The sequence below is a fragment of the Neolamprologus multifasciatus genome, chromosome 17 (genome assembly GCF_963576455.1).
Source record: "Neolamprologus multifasciatus chromosome 17, fNeoMul1.2, whole genome shotgun sequence".
In the NCBI taxonomy this organism is placed as follows: domain Eukaryota; kingdom Metazoa; phylum Chordata; class Actinopteri; order Cichliformes; family Cichlidae; genus Neolamprologus; species Neolamprologus multifasciatus.
Genome location: NC_140455.1, coordinates 32,737,115 through 32,744,913, shown reverse-complemented (window position 1 = coordinate 32,744,913; position 7,799 = coordinate 32,737,115). Strand labels below are relative to the sequence as shown.

At 41.7% G+C, this 7,799-nt stretch overlaps 1 long non-coding RNA gene across 3 annotated transcripts in view; it reads left to right on the top strand.

The window, feature by feature from the left end:
• LOC146499690 (uncharacterized) overlaps positions 1–7,799 on the top strand; it is a 35,565-nt gene continuing 27,766 nt past the window's right edge. Inside the window, exons 1-2 of one of the 3 annotated variants that reach the window (XR_014870104.1) lie at positions 1–105; positions 6,964–7,023. This is a non-coding gene — a long non-coding RNA (uncharacterized LOC146499690). Of the gene's footprint in view, positions 106–160; positions 183–715; positions 1,223–6,963; positions 7,024–7,799 lie in introns of those variants that run through there. The other 2 variants (XR_014870106.1, XR_014870105.1) reach the window with 2 other exon arrangements.

Genomic DNA, 7,799 nt, shown 5'->3' with positions numbered 1-7,799 from the left:
GCTTGTCTGCGAGTCACCTGTGGCGTCGAGTGAATAAGGAGGTCTTCATTAACTTGCAGAGAGGACAAAACTGAATGAAGCTCATTAACTGCAGGGAGGGAACAGGTGTGTGAAGTCCCGCTTTCGGGGAGTGTGTTTTAAAAGCTAGCAGATGAAGAAAATGAAGTAGCTTAGCTGTGGAGGTAATGGTTTAAGCTAACATGAGAATTACATTTAAGTTAATGTGCTGTTAATAGAGCGCCGTTAGCCCGGACGGATGGTGACGCAGCACATTTTGCTTGTTTTGTGGCTATTTTTCTTCAGCTTCACACTTGCAGTTTGTTTTAAAAGCACACACTTTTATGAATAATACTTTACAGCAAAGCTACTTACCAGAGTAATTGTTAATTACAAAAGCAGGGGTGGTGCAAGTGGGGGGGAAAAAGGCATGGTATGTGTGTAATAATTCAAGGTGGGGCATAAAACCTGTGTGCCATGGAAAATATGTGACTTTACAGTGACCTTGGTGGTTGTTTTATAGCATTTTTGTTTTTAATTCTTTAATATTCCTGTAAATAATTTCGCGGCAGTAATTTGTGCTTTTTTCAGCACCAGTAAAAGTTGACGGTAGAATTAAAATAGTCTTTTTCACGAGGCTGACAAAAGTTCACGCGAGCAAATAGTGCTTTTTAGGTCCGCGGAGGGGGCAGGAGGGGAGGGAGTGAGGCAGCCCTAATAATCATCTGAACGCAGGCTCGTTTTTGCTGATATTTCAGAGTGGTGTCTTTTGTTTTTTCCCCCCCTTTCCCTTCGTATTTTGGAGTCTTTAAATAAGCAGCACGGCAGAGCAGCCTGCACCGCACAGCGGTGTGGTTGTATAACTCGTGTTTCACCTCAGCTGAACTTGACGCATCTGGTTCACCGGCGGCGCGAGTCGCACGGCGCAGTCTGCTGTGTGTCCCCACTGAACCGAGCTGGATAGCCGAGAGAGACGCGGGGAAAGAAAGGGGGGAAACGCAACACTTTCGTGGCATAGCAGCGGCTCTCGGAGACCGAGTCTCGGGATGACTCCTCCACATCTCAGTCTGCAAATATCGTCCCTTTCTTGCTTTTTTAATTTCCTGCTGTTTCGTGGCTCCAGACACAAAAAGGAAGACGAGTCACCGTGGGCTAAAGGAAATATAAAGCCGGCCGACTTGGACACGCCGGAGCAGACCATCCAACTTGAACTTGAGACGAATCGGTGCGTATTAAAATGCCGCTCTATACGTTTATTTTTAGCTTTAAATTTGCGCCAATTGCGTAAAATTACATCAAAGGTTTTGTTTTAAAAGCAAAAGCTATACAGCGTGTGTGAATTGTGGCGGCGTGTCTCCCCTCCACCAACACCCTCCCCAGACTGAGTCAGTGGATATTGACACTGTTATGACTGAAACAGTCCTTAGGGGAAGTTTCCAGCGTGCCCGAAACTGTTTAATAGCTTCAAAAAAAAAAAAAAAAAAAAGTCTTTAAAATTGAGAACAAGTCGCAGACACCTTATAGTCTATACGCGGTGATGGAAATGGTCGCCAGGCTGTAAATTCTCCGTCGCAATACGAGAAAAGAGGTCGCCTTCCCGTGCCCTAGTTTCTGCTAGCTGAGAGGCATAATCTTCCCCCTTTGTTGTCCCCGATGCAAACACAGATAGGCAGCCGGGCGGATCGCATCAATCCAGCGGAAAACATCACCGCTCTCCAAGTGATCAGTTTGAAGGATTTGATGGGGGAAAAGGAAAAATGTGCGTTTAATTAGTAAAAACTGCGTCTCCCGGAGCTGTGCGCCCCGAGATGATGAGCGTACGAAAGACCCGAGAACATATGGTAGAACTGTGCGGTTTCCCCCTGATGTGTCACTGTGGTTTCCTCTCAAGAGAAGTTTTTTGATGAAATTAATTCATTGAAATCCGAGAGCAGCTAACTCAGCAGTAGCTGAATGTATTTTTAATGCTCTAAAGGCCCGTTTGGTGCTTCCCGGCTGTGTCTCAGGTGTACACTGAGCTTCTCTAAAAAGACACATGCTTAAATTCCCCGTGAGATATCAGATTTGTGATGCGTTTGATGTTGATTTGTTTGATGTTACACGTGGATGTGGGCAGTAATAACAGGTGCTTTACACTGGTCAGGTAGCAGCACACAAAGTTCTTTTTACAGCCTCGTTCTTTGGTTGTTTTTGGCTGAAGATAATCACACAGATTCCTGCTAAATAATAGATAAAGTGGGGAAATCATCGTCCTCTTCTAAAAGCAACTAAAGCAAAAATGCAGCCTGCACATAAAGTCATAAAAGCATGGTTGCTTTGTAATTTGCACTGGTTGTAAATTTATTAAATTTGACTCTATTGATTTAAAGCACAAGTCTCCTTTTTTGTTAGCTTCATACTCTGATTTTTTCAAGTTTACTGCTGTCAGTTTATCTTAGATATATCACTCAGGCCACACTTCACCGGCACGGAAACGCATCGCAGGTTAAAGGTTAAAAAGTGGCTCACGCACACCTTAGAGAATTGCCTCTCCTTTTCAGTTCATCTCTGCTCATCTGGCTACATTTTTTTCTTTTTTGCTTTGTGAGTGTATGTGTGCTCTCAAGGTGTGTGTGTGTGCAGCCTGGTTGGCCGGTCGGGTAAGATTCTGTTCATTCTGGAGTGTCGGTCAAATTTGCAAAGAAGCAGCAGCGTTTCCCAGTAAAAGATCTGTGCTAGCTGACAAAAACACGGCGTGTTGTGCTATTGCCACATTCTCACCATGAAAGAGGAACACAACTGTCAGGAGCCAAAAATTTGAGCGGGGTCAGAACGACCTCTTGGCTGCAATAGCTTGGTCACAAACACAATTTTTTTTCCCCCTCTGTGTCTTATGAAATTTATTAATACCCTGACAGTGCATGTTTATAAGGCACAATCATGGTTATAAACAGGAAAATGTGCCTTTGAGAGAATGCAGCAGAAACACAGGTGGCCTTTAGACAATGGGCCGGGGTTCATTTCTCTACAGTGAGGCAGTGGGACAGAAGAAAGCACATGGCTGTGGAGTGAAAATTGACGTGATTATTTTCAGATTCAGCCCGCCACCCCGTAGCTCTGAGCTCCGTTGTGGGCCATACTGGCAGTGGCCAATATGGTAGGAAAGAAGAAGGATTGGATTCAGCAAAAAAAAAAAAAAAAAATTCCTCTCATTTGCTTTCAGAGCAGCTTCATCCTCCCTCCCACACTCCCTGCCACACTCTCATATCTCACGCAATTGATTGAAACCCTAAACGGCAAGATCAGGACGGAGCGCAATCCAGCCTTTCTATGAATAGTTGATTGGACGTGATGGCGATGTGGTGTGTTGTTTCTTTAAGGCCATTTCAGGTCAGAGGGCGGGGGGCGGTGGGGTTTGGCGAGGGGGATTTTCGGCGTGCACGGCCGATGCTGCAGTGTGGCGTCTTGTGCTCGCCCACCCCATCTTTAGCTGTTTCGTATAGGCGCGCAGAGTCCTGTCGCTCCCTAATCAGGTCATCTGGCGTTTTGAGAACTCACACATACTCCTTTAGCTTTTTGCCCGTAAAGGGCTTTAAAATGCGTTTGTTTTTTTTCTCCTTACCCCCTTTTTAATTCGTCATTTATTTTATCGTGTGTGACAAAGCCACCTTGTCATGTTCTAATCTGCACAGATGGATGGTGTGTTAACAGTAGGTGGGCGTCTGTCACTGATTATTTAAGTTTTCTCTGGTATTAATAATGTGGAAAACCATGAGATGTAAAGTGTGTCACTAGTGTGTGTATATCCCGAGTGCAACAGGCGTTTGTTTGCATGTGTGTTTGTTGCTCTGCTGTGCTTTTGCTGTCCCCACCAAACACTTCACATTTTAAGTCTCTGTGCATCTCAGCACAGGGCATTTAAGTGCTTGACCTAATTTCTCTGGCAGCGAAGAATCCACTAGTGAAGGCCTTCTTCTGTGTGTGTTTGTGTATGTGTGTGTGTATGTGCGCACGCGCGTGTTGCTCTGGGTGTTTCCTCCTTGCCTTTCTAACAGGAAGCTGATGTGGAGTTCAACTGAGGACAGGGAAAAGGCCTTTTCTTTCCACTGTGAATCATTTGAGAGAGAGAGAGAAAAAAAATGAAAAAAGAGTGGAGAGGGAAAAAAAAAGAGACCAGGCTGCTGCATTGATTCAGCCCTCTGCAATCTGGCCTGCCTCTCTTTCTGTCCCTCTCTCTTTTCACTCTCTGTACCTTAGTGTCTATTTAAGTTTTTTGTGTGTGTGTGTGGAGTTTTTCTGATTCCAGATGAACAGCAGTGTTCTGGAGGGACTCGGGGGTTTATGGAGAGTTCACAAGTCCTGTGAGAAGACTGGGTGAGGGGGTTGCTTTGTGGGTAGGAGTGCATATTCTTCCGGTTCAGTTATAAACTAAGTGCAGCAAAAAGGGGAGGTCCATTAAATACTTGGAAAGTATTTAAAGTATTTTTTAAGTATTTACCATACATACGCAAACCGGGTTTATCAAGGCCAGTGTCGAGACACTACGAAGCATTTGCCCGTTGTATTGCTGAAAGCGAAAAAGTAAAGAACAAAAGATAAAAGTAGCCAATGAATCTTCTGAGTGATCTGCCGAGTGATAAATGGTACTGTACCACAGAACAACAATGACTGGAAGCCGGGGTTATAGATCGACTCGTTGGCATCCCAAAACCGTGATAATTTTGTGGAATAAACGTGAAATTGATTCATTTGGTTTGAAGGTCACCGAGCTTAAATTTGTTCTTAGACATATTTCAGGTGTGATGACACTTATTCCAAGAACTACATGCAGACCAAGGCAAATGCTAGAAATGTTGAAACAGCATGACCTAATCTCATCTTCAAGGTTTCATGTACATATTTTGGTCTGGAGGGGTGGGGGTGGTAGGAATTAAATAAGGCCAGATACTCTAACTAAAAACACCTACTCAGCCTCTTTCATGTTTTTTTTCAATACCTTTTGAACTATCTACAGACTGATCTAGAAACATCGTCACACACCCAGCAGCTGCCGAGAGACAGAAATATTCCAGAATACCTGTTTTGTAAGGACCGATACGGTCCTTACAAAACAGGTATTCATTAATGAATAGTCTAGTCTGCTCAAGGAGTAGTCAAGGAACCATTTTGTCCTTGTGTTTTAATATCTTGTTTGTGTAAGGCAGCGGGTTTGACTTGCTCAGTAAGCAAGCCTTGGCCGGGTGTCTTTAACCCTTAATTGGACTTTGCAGCATTAGCTCTGAGGCTGTAACTTCGTGGACAGAAAAAAAACAGCTGAAGTCTTGAATAAATATGTCAAGTCAGCAATTTATTATTATTATTATTATTGGTTAGTACATAGTCTATGTAGAAAGTGGTCTTCTCAAAATGTTGAATGCAAATTATATAATTTCAATATGAGGTATGCTTGATTATGTACACTCTGAGCTAATCCTTTACAGTCAAGTCTATTTATGTAAAAAATAGAAGTTTTTTTGATAATGCATTATTTATTGTCTGTCTGTAGAATGCTAGCAGGATTAGCCTTAGCACTGAAAGCTGGACAGACACTGTTGCCCTTTTTTTTTTAAACTTTCACATTATGTTAACTGACATTAGAGGTTGATATTTCATTTTAATCACCAATCCTGTTTGATGAAACGCATGAGCCACCAGTGAGAGCTAATACTAAATGTAAATGCCACCATATCTTGGTCACAATTCCAGTAAATCTTTTACAAACAAGCAGGCTATGCCCTCAGTGGTAAAGAGAGAGAGAGGAAGACTTACATTGTGCAGGTTTTTATAGCTGACGTGGTATAAGGAAGAAATAAAGGAACGCGGAGCACTTCAGGACACGGTATCATTGTAGTAGCATGCTGTAATGTAGATAACAGTAGGAAAACTGTTAAACTAACAGTAACTTGGTGGCAGCCTTGTTTTATTGTTAATGTACATGCAACTCTTTTACAGTGCAGAAACAGTAAACGTAACAAGGCTTCCTGCCAGACTTAATTTCCACAAGTATCCAAGGGTCTGCTTGGGTCCCACTGTAAACGTCATAATCAGACAGTGAGCGTGAGGCTCCAGTTGCACTTTAAAGAAGTATAACAGGAATGACTCCTCGTTTGTGGTGCGTTCAGTGTCCCTAACCCAACAGCAGGCATCAGGTGATGCTGAGGTCAGGGGAAAAGACTGAATGAGGGTCGGGTTGTGGGATAGATCACTTCTAAGCTGCAGCAGTGTCTGGCGATGCAAGAAAAGGAGACCCTTAGCTCTGATGTGCTTGTGCTATAGATGCTAAAGAGTGTCCTCCTCCTATAGCAAGGTGTTGTGCATATTGCACCTTTTAAAATAAAACTATATATATGTTTGCTCTGTAAAGTTGCATTAAAGTGCAATAACAATTACATTAAAAGTGTGGCTAATATTTGATACTACTTATATATTACATATTTATATATAATATATATATTACAAATTGTTTTAGTTTGCTTTTGAATTCTTGATAGACAAATATGACGCCCCATAATGGGTAAAAGTTATAGTTTTATGCTGATTTGAACAACTCAATCTGTACTTCATGAGGTATATCAATGTCCTTTTCTGTATATGAAAATATATGTTAACAGATATAATTAATATTTATTCTTTATGATTGCAGTTAAACACGATTATTTCATGAAAACTAAAACTTATGGTTGAAACAAAGGGGAAATATTATTGTTCTGGTCTTCTGCCATACAGCGACGATATGTAGCAGCAGAAATGTTCCAGTAACGACGTGTCATTCCCAGCTTGTGCTGGCACACTGTGAGAGAACAGCACGCAACAAAACAGTGCACCACAAATCCTAATCAATCACAGATCTCGATCATTTTTTCACAGTGCAGGTTGAAGCAACAGAGTGGCGATCATCCCCAATGCTAATTTGTAAACTGACCCTTTTCTCGCTCTCTTTTTTTTAAGGTGCAGGGCAGCATATCGAGGAGGACGAGAACCCACAGGGCCTCAGACATTGTAAAGCAGGTGAGCATACAGGAAATCTAAGTTAAGATAATGTATTGCTTAAAATTTCCATGAAATTACTTTGTTAAAACTCTTACAGTGACTTATGTGGATTGTTTGAAGGGCACACAGATTCATGCTAATTTATTCAAAACTCTTATGCCTGCTGAAAGGGTAGCATATATATTTTTTGTATTTTAATAAATGAAAATCAAAAACATCAATTCAATCCTATATAACTTTTCTGTCTTTGTCCATCATCTCTTTATATTTTTTTTAACTATAAAAGGGACTAAGGTTTGAAGGCTGAAATGGGAACTGAAATTTAGTCTCTGTGAAATCTGTACTTCGTAATGTCATTGAGGGTTTTCAAGTAGAGTTTGCTCAAAATGTTTGCACACTCGAGGCATCTTTCCTCATCTTTTGTGAAAGTCAAAGTGGCAGAGTGACATAAAATGGGATGATTAAGAGTCAAACTGCACAATTAGATTTGAGTGATGAGTCACAGTTTGTCCAACAGGACTGCCGAACTCGGAGATTCCCACTGAAAGCCACGTGGGCCTGCCTATAGGGGTGGTTTTGTGTGATAACTAATCATTTTGGTTCTGTTCTGTAAAGTATTTGATTCCTTGTAAATCAGAACAAATGACGTTGTCATGCATTTGTTGCAAAACTGAGTTTTCCATGATCTGTGCAAGGAAGGAGACGTTTTTTAGTTAATAAGGGCAGCTATGGTTATCCTTGGGCATGAAGTGCTGAAATAGAAATTAGAAAAAGACGATTCAAGACTTCTTTTG